Source organism: Microchirus variegatus (assembly GCF_963457635.1).
Source record: "Microchirus variegatus genome assembly, chromosome: 3".
Taxonomy (NCBI): domain Eukaryota; kingdom Metazoa; phylum Chordata; class Actinopteri; order Pleuronectiformes; family Soleidae; genus Microchirus; species Microchirus variegatus.
The window spans coordinates 9,980,482-9,994,506 of NC_139804.1; positions in this window are offsets into that span (position 1 = coordinate 9,980,482).

Consider the following 14,025-nt stretch of genomic DNA (forward strand, 5'->3'; position numbering starts at 1 on the left):
AACTGCTTCTTCGCAAGATTTGAGAAAACTGAGCCCCATACAGCCTCACCACCTCCGCAGCCACCAGCACCCAGCACCGTCACACTGACTGTACAGGATTCTGAAGTGAGACGGGTGCTAAGAGCAGTAAACCCAAGGAAGGCAGCTGGCCCGGACGGGATACCAGGGAAGGTGCTCAAAGCCTGTGCAGACCAGCTCTCACAAGTTTTCACCTGCATCTTCAACCGTTCCCTGTCTCAAGCCACCATCCCATCCTGCCTGAAGACAGCTACAATCATCCCCGTGCCCAAGAAATCATCCACAGACAGCCTCAACGACTACCGCCCAGTCGCCCTAACACCGGTCATCATGAAGTGCTTTGAGAGGCTGGTTCTTCACCACATCAAAGACAGCCTTCCTCAGACCTTCGATCCACATCAGTTTGCTTATAGAGCAAACAGATCCACGGAGGATGCCATAGCCATAGCTCTCCACACTGCGCTGAGCCACCTGGAACACCAGGGGAGCTATGTGAGGCTACTCTTCATTGATTACAGCTCAGCCTTCAACACAATCATCCCGGACATTCTGGTCAGTAAACTTGTGGATTTAGGCCTCCACCCACACACCTGTTCATGGATAAAAGACTTCCTCACGAACCGTCCACAGACTGTTAAACTTGGTAACCACATCTCCTCCACCCGCACACTCAGCACCGGCTCTCCACAGGGGTGTGTGCTGAGCCCACTACTGTACTCCCTCTACACCCATGACTGTAGCCCAACCCACCTTGGTAACACCATCGTCAAGTTTGCAGACGACACCACTGTGGTTGGACTAATCTCAGGGGGAGATGAGTCTGCTTACAGGGATGAGATCCTAAAGTTGACAACGTGGTGTTCAGCGAACAACCTGGCACTGAATGCCACAAAGACAAAGGAAATCGTCATCGACTTCAGGAGGCACCGTGCAGACCCAGCTCCCCTCTACATCAACGGTGTCTGTGTAGAGAGGGTCCAGACCTTCAAGTTCCTGGGCACCGTCATCTCGGCTGACCTCTCCTGGACCCCGAACATCACGGAGATCACCAAGAAGGCCCAACAACGCCTGCACTTCCTGAGAGTGCTCAGGAAAAACAACCTGGATGAGAAGCTGCTGGTGAACTTCTACCGCTCTTCCATAGAGAGCCTGCTGCTGTACTGCATCACAGTGTGGTACGCCAGCTGCACTGAAGCAGACAGGAAGGGTCTTCAGAGAGTCATCAACGCAGCACAGAGGATCATCGGCTGCACTCTCCCCTCCCTAAAGGACATTTACCACTCTCGCTGCCTGAACAGAGCGAGGAACATTGTTAAGGACAGTTCCCACCCCGGCTTTCATCTGTTCGACATGCTGCCCTCTGGCAGACGCTACAGTTGTGTCCGAGCTCGGACAAATAGACTTAAGGACAGCTTCTTCCCCAGAGCCATAACCACACTGAACATGGACATGCACTGACCATCCTACCTCTACCACATACTCTCACACATTCTGGCATGTGCAATACTCTACATTTCATGCTGAAATGCTTATTTATTTAATAATTTACTCCACACTAGGCAATACTTATATACTGTGCACTACTTATATTGTATATACAGATTTTTTTATCCTGCTTAAATTACATTCCAAACTGTGCAATATCTATATTTTTAAATGGTACCCTGCTAAAATCACTTTCATACTGTGTAAATGTTTATATTTCTATTTTTATATACTGCAAAATTACATTTCACTCTGTGATATTTATATTCTATATGCTGCTTAAATCATATCTCACACTGTGATATTTATATTTCTATATTTCATATACTGTTAAAAAAAAAAAAAAAAAAAAAAAAAAAAAAAATTACATTTCATACTGTGGAAATAGTCTTATTTATTATTTTTTATACCCTGCTATGGGTCACGTCTCATAGAAATGCACTTTTTATATTTAAACCCTGCTACAGACCTGCTATTTCATATTGTGCAATAAGAATTTGATGGCTGTATATCCTTTTAATGTAGTACGCTGCAACTGAAAACCCACCTCACGTTAACTAGGGTCACTTTTTCTTTTTAATGTCTTTGACCCATACTCTGGTTGTTGTTGTTGTTGTTATTGTTCTTCGTTGTTAGCTGTATGCACTTTCAAGGTGAAGTCAAGTAAATCTCGTTGTACAACTTGTATAATGACAATAAAGGCATTCTATTCTATTCTATTCAATGCAAAGCATGAAGTGTTGGAAAGCTGAGGTGACAGTGGATTATCGTCCATTAATGTGCTCGAGTTGTTTCATTACGCACTACCAACTAGGAGAAAGAGATTTGTTTTTCCTTACAAAGTTCCATTAGTTATTATCAGTGTTCTAGACATATCTGTCATTGTCAGAATCGTTAAGTCATGTCCAGCCTCTCCGGGTGATTTCATTGACGTGGAGAAACACCCGAGCATTCTCCCATTGACTCTCATGTTAAAACTTTGTTTTGTGAAAGCTCTTGATCCTCTTGATCCTTGGTCAGTTAATTAATACTTGACTTAATATGCTGCCTCTGTCTTTATGTGGTTGCTGGACACATCTTGTGTCCTGTTTAGCTATTTTACATCATACAACATTAGATTCATGTAAATAATATTTGTTTTTGAAGTTGCCATCTAGTGGACACAAGAAGGACTCTGTTAATCATATAACAACAAATTGATACCGTCTTGCTTTAAGCACCTATTGAATGGGTCACCTTAATCATTATAAGAAAAGAATGCCCACGCTGAAATTTTCATCAGGATCTGCCACTGGTGACAATACAGGGAACATGGAGACTATCTTCAGAGAAATGGAAACATCAAGCAAGGATGTTGCAGGTGTTCATGCTGCTGGATTTCTTCTACAGATGTTCCACAAAGTGGATCAAACAACTCTGAAGTGGACTGTGCTCAACTTCCAAGCACACCATGTTCTGTGTAGGGATGCACCAAAATGAAAATTGTTGGCCGAAACAGAAAACCAGGAAACTCTTGGCCGAATACCGAAACCGTCAAACCAAAAAAATGTATTGTGCCAATGTAGCTCCGAGTAGATCTTAGCAAACGTGTTGACAGACTCGCACGCACACTTTTCATTGTTTTCACAATAGCGTAGATGATGATGCTTTCGTGCTGCAATTAAGGGAATAACAGAGTGAAATAATCAAAAATCTTTATTTTCATTATGACGACATAACTGAGTTTTGCCGAAATACCTGGCTTAAAAGACACACAAAAATAAATAACAAAAGCACTTATAAATAAGACACAAAATATAAAACCTCAAGTAAAGTAGGAATGTAATAAAGTACAGCTTAGTGCAAGTCCGAGACTATGGAGAGTTGTGAATGTATGTTGTCTTGCTGCTGAGACTGGTGGTCCATTTGATAGCCAACAGGGATGTGTGTGAGAAGGTGGGTGTGTGATGGTTCTGTGGGTGTGACGTGTTCAGATGCTGATCTCTTTAACTGCTTAAAGAGAGAGAATGCCTGCTGGTGTGAAGTGAATGTCGTGGGGAGTTCATAATCTGCACTGTGTGCAGCCAAGTTTTGTTTTTACGAAAAGAGAATCCAGCATTGAATAAGTGCTGTTCCACCATGTCAATTGTGTTTTTAGGACTAGGTGAAACAATCCCATTTAAAACAACAATTCTGAGGTATCGGTGGTGGGACAGTTTCAACATTGTGTCGGTGACAAAGCTGAGTGAGTGGGGGTGGAGGTGTTGTCAGCGTCATTGGGGTCATTGGGTGGGTGGGCATCCTCCTTCTGATATGATTTGATTTGAAAAGATTGTGTAAGAAATTGAGTATTTTTCAAGGCAAGAATTATACAAACTTGGAGGAAATCCTCTCTTCCGTGGAGGAGAAAATGGCTGGTAGTGATATGATCAAGTACAAGGCTGCTGGTGGTAACATCTGTGTGCTATTCAAAGAGGTTTAGTTTCTCAAGAAACAATTTCATTTTTCATCCAGTAGGAATGAAAATCAGTAGGGGTGTCCCTGACGTTGTCAGTACAACACGCTTTGACGTTGCAATTAATGGCTGCACAGTCAAAACAGTATGGCACTGACCAAATTGTGATTCTGGAGACTTCAAAACCCTGCTAATCTCCACTCTGATACCACCACTGATAGGCACCCACCTCCAGATGGCTTATCTGATGGCTGATTTGCCAATGAAGCCTCTGCAGCCGACTTCCACTGGGCAGACCTTGGCTTTCCATCCGTGTGTTCAGCATCGGCTGCCAGCTCTGTGTAATTAAGGCTCTTGCGTTCGAATGCCTCCTCCACAGCAGCTATGATGTACATGGTGTGGAGTGAGGAAGACCAGGGCACAAGGTCTGGTCTGACGTTTGTTGTGGGAATCTCGGTAGGAAAGCAGAGACTTTGGTTCAGATCTGCAGCCAACTTCCAGTCGCGAGCCCCTCCGAGCTTGCCAATGTCCGATGTTGTATTGACTTTGGCTGGTTTTGTACCTTCTTGGATGAACTTCGTTGCAGAAGTATGATGGAATGATGGAGGAGGCAAGGCATTGATCTTTACCCACCTGGTATCCAAAGCAGCTGCTAAGCACTTCAGGGTGTGGTTGTGCCGCCAGGTGTAACAGCCTTGTGACAGGGTTGTCTTTACATTTACATTTTACATTTACATTTAAGGCATTTGGCAGATGCTTTTGTCCAAAGCGACTTACAATAAGTACATTTGTCAAAAGAAAGGAACTTTCCATAAGTGCTATGATACAAGTGCTGAAGGTAGGAACCTATTAGTACTTTAGGGTCGAGGTGAAGTCTGAACAAGTGAGTCTTGAGTCTTTTGCGAAAGATGGCGAGCAAATCTGCTGTCCTGACGTTGGTCGGAAGTTCGTTCCACCACTAAGGTGCCAGAGCAGAAAAGAGTCGGGACTTCGTTGAGCGGCCTTTGTTTGCTCTCAGGGATGGCGGTACCAGACGGCCGGCTGATGTAGTAGAGCGAAGTGCTCGAGCTGGGGTGTGTGGTCTGATCAGTGTTTGGACGTAGACTGGTGCAGTTCGGTTGATGGCTTTGAAGGCCAGCACCATCTTAAATCTAATGCAGGCCGCAACAGGAAGCCAGTGGAGGTCACGGAGGAGGGGGGTCACATGGGAGAATTTGGGTAGATTGAAAACGAGGGGCACTGCAGCGTTCTGGATACGTTGCAACGGTTTAGTCGCAGAGGCAGGGAGTCCAGCCAATAGCGAGTTGCAGTAGTCGAGGCGGGAGATGACCAGGGATTGAACCAGGAGTTGCGTTGCTTCCTTTGTGAGGAGGGGCCGGATCCTTCGGATGTTGTAGAGGGCAAATCTGCAGGATCGGGCTACCGCGATGATGTTGGGGGTGCAGGAAAGTCCGTCGTCGAGGATTACACCCAGATTCTTTGCAGTTGATGATGGCGATACAGTGACGTCTTCAACAGTGACCAACAGGTCCATGTGAGGGAAGTTTTTTCCCGGGATGAAGAGAAGTTCAGTTTTACTAAGGTTGAGCTTGAGATGATGAGCAGTTGTCCAATTGGAAATGTCTGCCAGACATTCCGAGATGCGCGTGGCAACATGGGTGTTGGAGGATGGGGGAAAGAAGAGGAACAGCTGGGTGTCATCAGCATAACAGTGGTAAGAGAAACCATGTAATGTGATTGCAGAGCCTAGTGATCTGGTGTATAGTGAAAACAGAAGCGGTCCTAGTACTGAGCCTTGAGGGACACCAGTATCCAGGGAGCAGGGTTTGGACAAGGAGCCATTCCACGTGACCTGAAAGGTGCGTTCTGTCAGGTATGATGTGAACCAGGTTAGGGCAGAGCCGGTAACTCCAAGTTTGGCCAGAGTGCAGAGGAGGATTTGGTGGTTGACTGTGTCAAACGCAGAGGATAAGTCGAGGAGGATGAGGACCGAAGAGAGGGACGAGGCTCTGGTGGCCCGGAGCGACTCAGTCACTGTGAGGAGGGCCGTCTCAGTGGAGTGAGCCGTCCTGAAGCCTGACTGATTAGGGTCAAGGAGGTCATTTTGTGAAAGGTAAGAAGACAGTTGGTTGAAGACAGCACGTTCCAGAGTTTTTGAGAGGAATGAGAGAAGAGATACAGGTCTGTAGTTTTGAGTATCGGCAGGGTCTAGAGTGGGTTTCTGTAGGAGTGGCTTTACTGTAGCTGTCTTGAAAGGAGCTGGAATACGGCCAGCAGTGAGGGAGGAGTTGATCAGGGTGGTGAGGAAAGGCAAGATGTCATTCGAGATGCTTTGTAGGAAAGGGGAGGGAATCGGGTCGAGGGAACAGGTGGTGGCACGGTTAGATGTCACTAGTGTGTGAACATCTTCAGAGGAGAGAGGGCTGAAGCAGGTAAGGCTGTCATAGGTGAGGGTTGGGAGGTGCTATCTGGGAGGGCGTCGCAATAAATGAGGAACTAATGTCTCTTACTTTCGTCGTAAAGTAAGTTGCAAAGTCATCAGCAGTGAGGGAGGATGGAGGGGGAGCGGTGGGAGGGGTGAGGAGAGAAGAGAATATGGAGAATAGTTTCCTGGGGTTGGAGGCAGAGGAGTTGATCTTTGACAGGTAGAAGGCAGATTTGGCTGCTGAAACCGTTGATGAGAAGTCAGCCAGGTGATAGTGAGAAAGGTCATCTGGATGATGTGATTTTTTCCATTTTCTCTCTGCAGTTCGTAACACCGTTCTATTGGTTCGTAGCATTTCAGACAGCCAGGGAGAGGGGGGAGATGATCTAGCCGGTCGTGAGGTGAGGGGACAGAGAGTGTTTAAAGAGGAAGAGAGGGAGGACAGAGTGGAGGAGGCTTCCTCGGTGGACAGCTGAGAGAACTGTTCTGTGGACGGCAGCGAGGAAAGAACAGTTGCGGAGAGAATAGAGGGAGAGAGGGATTTTAGATTGCGGCGGGTAGTGATCATGCGACGTGTAGGGGCAGGGACAGCAGCGGACTTCAAGGGGAGAGAAAAACCAACAAAGTGTTGGTCCGACACAGTGAGCGGGGTAACAGAGAGTGCCAAGGTACTACAGGACCTTGTGAATACAAGGTCCAGTTGGTTCCCGGCCCCGGTGGGTGGGTGGAGAGGGGGAAAGTGTGAGGTCAAATGTGGAAAAGAAGCTGATGAATTCAGATGAGCGCAGCTTCTCTGGGGGGATGTTGAAGTCCCCCAAGACGACAACTGGTGTGCCATCGTCAGGGGAGCAGCTTAGGAGTGCGTCCATCTCATCATAGAAGAGAGGACCAGGAGGGCGATAGATCACCACAATGTTGAGTTTGAAGGGAAGGGTGACAGAGACAGCGTGAAATTCAAATGCAGATCTAGGTAGGTGGTCGAGGCTAAGGACCTGGTAGGTCCACGTGGGTGAGGCGAGGAGTCCAGTTCCTCCCCCTTGACCTGTTTGTCTCGGGGAGTGTGAGAATGAGTAGGCAGTTGAAAGGGCAGCCGGAGTGGCAGTGTTTTCTGGAGTGATCCAAGTCTCCTTGAGGGCCAGGAAGTGGAGAGTCTGCATGCACGCATAGGCTGAAATGGTGTCTGCCTTCTTGACTGCAGATTGGCAGTTCCATAACCCTCCTAGTACTTCAAGTTCAGTTGTCTTACAGCCAACCATGTACTGTCAGGGTTTCAACCTCATCAAAACATTTTTCATTGTCTGTTTCATTCTGTTCACTGACTCTCCTGTCATTTCAGACCCCGTCACTCCCAGTCACCTGATCTGCTCCACCCCTTTCACACGCCTGCCCCTCATCAGCTAATCACTCTGCTCCCATACCAGCCCTTTCTCCAGATTGTGTAGCGTCAAAACAATAGTGTTATATTCTCTCTGCTTCTGATATTGCTTGAACCTGTTTCTGACCTGTGGACCTTCCCATTTTGCCTGCCCCTTTTTCGATTTGTTTGCCTCCCGGACTGATTTCCTGGTTTTGATCCCTGCCTGTCGTCTCCTTGTCGGATTTATTTGCCAAGCGGACTGACTTCCTGGTTTAAACTTTGCCTTCCGAATAAATGCTGCCTGTTACATCTTCGTCGTGCTTTTGGGTTCTCGCCTGCCACTTTGTGAAAGCCTGGCAGTACAATCTGGCAATGAACTCAGCCGACACAGACAAGCTACAGTGGGAGCTTGCAGCACAAGCTGCCTCCATACAGCACCAGGAGCGACAACTCGCAGTCATGGCTGCAGCACTCCTGCAGTCTTCAGAACGCCACAACTGGTAGATGGAGACTACTCATCCAGGCCCGGCAAACACCAGTGGTTTCCCAACCCGCCGGACTGTCCGTTTCCTCTGGTGTTGCTTCGAACCACGCTTAAGTGCTCCAGAACGAATCTCCGGAGCTCCAGGTACCTGCCGCTCTTTCTTGACGTTATGCTCACTGACTTTCGAACTCCAACCTATCACTTATCCCACAGAGAGGTCCCAAGTGGCATTTATGATGACCCAGCTCACAGGCCGAGCTCGGGATTGGGGCACAGCTGAGTGGGAGAAACGGTTGGCTCTCTGTGTTTCGGTGGCTGCTTTCTCTGCTGGGCTTCGGAAGGTGTTCGATAATGCTACTCCTGGTCGAGAGGCTTCCCGGGGGCTATTCAGCCTGGTTCAGGGGGCCACCCGACAGGATTAGACGCTCTCATCGCCACAGCTAGTCGCATTGATGGGCGTCTAGAGGAGAGAAGACCGGAGAGAACGATGCCGGGTCCTCCTCTGGGTTTTCCAGGTCCTCCGGCGTCACCTCCTGGTTCCGGGCTTCCCACCACGTCTCACAGTTCCGACGACGCAGTGGAACCCATGCAGCTGGGCAGAACCAGGCTGTCGCGGTGGAACGGCAGAGACGTATCAGGGAGAACTGCTGCATGTACTGTGGAGGGGGAGGTCATTGGGTCAGTGACAAATAAGTGTCTGCATGATGAGCAATTCAAAAATGTTTTAATTCATAGTTTTAAAAGCTTGCATCAGGTTTGCAAACATTGTTATTTTGTATTTCTGATGGTTTCATGTAATTTCAAATAGCTTTTAATACATTTTTACAAAAGGAAAGATGGATTACCCCTGAAAATGTTAAGTGGTGTAACCACAACAAAAGGAGAAATATTAACTATCTATTTTCATCTAGACTGTATGCAAGTGTAATTATAAAAAAAGTTACTTAAATTTTATATATAACTTGAAAATAGATTTTATTTTGATTATTTTAAAATACAGTTTTGATGTGTATTTGCAACATAAACCGGGACAATTCTGAAAACCCTTGGCGTTTTCTAAATAACATTTGACAAATAAACTTTATGTATAAACTGTTACAAAATATGGAAGTACATTGTAATAGATGATTACATCTTATTCCCCATGAATCTCCCTGCAAATTATAATATTTTTATGAAAAATACCGGTTACACCAATTTACAAAACCGGTTACACCACTTGACCATGTTGCTTTTACAGAAGAAACTGGCACAACAAATCAGGCATGACAGTCAACAAGGTCAATTGAACTTCTGCTTTATTATTTTCAATGAAGAAAAAACAAGAATGGGGTGTTATTTTAGGAAACAAACATGGCAACAAAAACCGGATTGGAGCTTCTGTTCTTTTATGAAATCATTTAAAAACCAACTTACACAAACCATGTGAATTCATGTTCTTTTATGAATTCATTTAAGAAACAAACATCCAAAAAACATGTTAACTCTGAAAATCTGACTGCAATGAATTTGTGTTAAACATGTACAACATCAAAAGTTGTAGAATTGGGTGTTTGTGGCTGTGTGTGTGTGATTTGAAATGTTTTGTTATGTCCCATTTCTGTCCGGTCTGGGTCAGTGTGACAGAACACCTGCATGTTCAGGCTGTGTGTGAATTTCGACGTCTGTCATGAGTTTTTACCAGACAAGGAGGCAGAAGGCGGAAGTGATCCCAGGAGACAGTGGAATCCACTGGAGCCCCTTGTCTCTCGAATGCCAGGAGACGTGGTGACCTGGAGAAGAGTTAGGTAAGTATCTTGCAGGAGTCAAGGAGTTTCTAGTAGCGAGGTAAGTTACGTCTTTACCGGCTGCGGTGAAACAATGCACTGACGCTGGTGAGAGGGACGACTCCGCCTTAAGAGTCCTCCTGATCACTGATCAGGAGCAGGTGAGGGTGGAGCACTCTCTCTCTCTCTCTCTCTCTCTCTCTCTCTCTCTCTGTGTGTGTGTGTCTCTCTCTCTCCAGCCCCGTGCCAACGATGCCTCACGCTCTCTGCGCGTACAGGTTTAAATGACAAACGAACAAATGCTGAGTGCTGATCAAAAGTTTTATGCAAGTGATTTAAGATCCTGACTCTTGTCCCAAATATGACAGGCTTCATTCAGTGATTGAAACAAATATATAAACATTAATTAAACGTTTACATGCAGAGCGCTCACTCGCTAAGCAGACAACAGCGGCGCAGCAACGCCACAGCGCTGCGGCTTAGCGAATGTTGTGTAATCAAATACACCCGTACGGCCGTATATTAAAAATTCATATCATAACGGAAAAAAAACGGTATTCAGTGTGAACCGGTATACCGCCCAGCCCTACACTCTACTACATGTGCGTGTAGCCGCGTGCATGTGTGTTGCTGATGCTGCGCGATGCAGGTGCATTTTGATCGGCTTATTAAAATCGGAATATTCTGACTGATCGGCCGGTCACCGATTTGTATTTCTATGTTTAAATGTTCTATTAAAGAGAAAAGATGCAAAAATATATATATTTCTGTCTGCTGAAAAGTGTTTTAAAAAATTGAAATCGGAATCTGCTGGTCAAACTTCTTAAAAAATCAGAATCGGCCCCCATGCAATCGGTGCATCCCTAACCAAAATGAAATATTTAGGAATAAATCTTACTAAGGATATGTCTAAACTTTTTGAAAACAACTACAGCCTCATTAATAAAGAGATAAAATCTGACATCTCTAGATGGACCCTCCTCCCTCTAGATATGAGTAGTATGATAGAAATTATTAAAACGAATGTGTTGCCACGGCTTCTTTATCGCTTTAAACAGTGGGCTGGGAGAGGTCTCACGTCTTCCTGCTCCCTCGTCTCAAACAATACATTTCAGAGTTATGAGTTCATTTCAGACACTTTTGGACTGGAAAAGCAGGACTTCCACCGATATCAGTAAGTAAGTAAGTATCAATAAGTCAGAGACTATTATAATAAAAAAATTACAAATACAGGAGAAGGAATACAATTTGATTTCTATATTTCAGGATGCATACAAAAAAAAGACAACAAAAAGTTGGTTTCAAGAATAATGGAAGTATACAAGCCTCTAACGATATCAATTAAACAAAAATCAAAAAGAGAGGGAGTCAGAAACACAGATATCAGAAGAGACCTGGTTGGAAATATGTGAGACACCAACGACCACTGCTAACTCAAGATCACTAAGAGAGTTCGGCTGGAAAAATGTAGCGAGATTTTTCATAACTCCTAAAATAACAGCACTGCAGACGGGCACACAGAGCAGAGGCTTCTGTTGGAGACAATGTGGAACCTCTATGGCTAACCACTTTCATGTTTTTTGGGCCTGTCCGAAAATCCAGCCATTCTGGAGGGGGGTATTAACCGATATAAATAACATAATGGATTTGGATTTCTCTTTTGTCACTTTATAGCTTGGTAAAATCCCAGAAACAGTCCTACACAAGGACAAATACTTATTGAAGATTCTTCTAGCAAGTAGCAGGAAAGCTATAACGAGAAAATGGTTGCAACTAGATTCGCCAACATTGGTCCAATGGCACGGGATCGTTCAGGAAATTTACTACATGGAGAGACTTACTTTTGTTTTACGACTTCAGTTGGAGAAATGTACTGTACACTGGGAGAAATGGATTGGGTATGCACCTTGAATAGTGAGACTCTGTATTAGGATGTATGAGTATGTATCTATGTCTGTATGTGTAAAATAATATCTCTCTAATTTAAATGTAACACCCATGATGATCCCATGTTCTTTTGTAAATTAATCAAATAAAAAGTATATAAAAAAAAAATAGTTCCACATAATAAATTAGTTCACATTAAATCTTTAATCAGCATACAAAACTTCTGATATTTGACAAAATCAGCCTCTAACCGAAAGGAATGTAATAACAGTCAAATGGTGTAACCTGTTTCACCATTTAAATTCAAATTCAAATTTAACAGGCATTATGATTGACACCTATGTAAGCACATGGCCTTGATGTGAAGATTACAAACACCTTTTTAAAAATAAATACTTGTTTTTACAGTTATTATGAATTATAAATGATTTCCTTGGGTCATACCATTTGACATGTAACTCTGAGCACACCTGACCATACCCTAAAAATGTCAAATTATCAAGATTTCAGAGAGAGCTACTAACCTTGGCATGCGGCACTTAGGCTCATCAGGGGTCCTTCTTTGTGATATCATTTCCTGCCACATGGTCTTCTTACACAAATTAACAAAAAGGGTCCTTGGATGTCGGTTACACCGCCTTGACCATTTAGGAAGTTGACTTGTCAGACAAAATTCCCCAAATTTGTTATAATATTCAGAACAATGATGTTCTATATATTTTATTCATTGTTAAACAACACAAATGTAGGAATATGCCAAACTAGTCCATAATGTGTTTTATTGAGATTTTCACCCTTTTTGAACAAGTTTAAGTATTTGGTAACAAGTTTTTATGGTTACACCACGTTGACATTTTTACTGTTGTCATGTGTATATTCTCTCAAAATTGATCAAATCCAGAAATTTTAGACTAGGTCTTCAACAGGAGAATGTATTAAAGTAATTTGTGAGTTTATTTTCAAATTTAAACATTTTTAAACTTAACTAAACCACAGGAATGCAAAAAAAATTGCGCCACGTCATTGACCCCATTACGTATCCTCCTGCCCGTTAAAAGACAGTGCTCACCAGGGATCCAGAGGGCGCTGGTGAGCCGCATGATGGACACTGAAACGCCCTCTCGTCCACTACTCCAGGCTCAGCTCACCGGCAATGGCCAATCTCACACCGTGGCTGTTTTCATTGACTCCGGGGGCTGACTCCAGTCTTCTGGATCGGGTCTCGCTAGGCAGCTTAGGGTTCACCGGGAACCTTTGGTCGATCCCATCAATGCTACGGACGCCTCCTCTGCACGGTTACCCACCGCACGGCTCCTCTTCATCTGGGCATATCAGGTAATCACACTGAACTCATTATTTTTCACCTGATAGATGCTCCACAACAACCTATTGTACTAGGGTTCCCGTGGTTAAAGAGACACAACCCACACATAGACTGGATAACTGGTTCTATTCTGTAATGGCGTGAACATGCAGTTTGTCTGAAATCTGCATTGCTACATACCCGTAACACTTCTGGCACATCACCACCTAGGGGAAGACTATTCTCCTTATCAGCACCAGAAACCAAGGTCATGGGCGAGTACATCAGTAATTCAGTGGTGGCTGGTATCATACGCCCATCCTCGTCCCCTTCTGGAGCAGGATTCTTCTTTGTGGATAAAAAGGATAAATCCCTAACGACATCACCTCTGCATTCGAGTTGTTACAAGGGGCTTTTGTATTTACCAAGCTTGATCTCAGAAATGTTTACCACCTTGTTCGCATCCGGGAGGGGACGCGAGTGGAGGTCATTACGAATGCCCCCACAGTATTTCAGGCTCTCATTAATGACGTTCTCAGAGACTTTCTTTGGGTGAATTCCAATTCCTTGCTTAACCCTCAATCTTAACCCTGAATCTCAACAATGCGCGCTCCCTCTAGTGCAAGTGCTGTCCCGATTCTCAGAAAAATTAAGTTGAGGGGCAAGTTTAAGGGCTGTATCGCCCTCAATATTGAGATTTTCCGAGACCAAGAATGCTTTGCGTGTTTTGACATAACAAAGATGGCAGTGATAGCAGCGAAATGAGTACGCTATACAAATTAAGTATTTTCTTTGTTGATAGAGATATAAAAATGATGAAAACCATTGTATTATCTTAGTTTAGGCCCATATTATGGATTACTAAC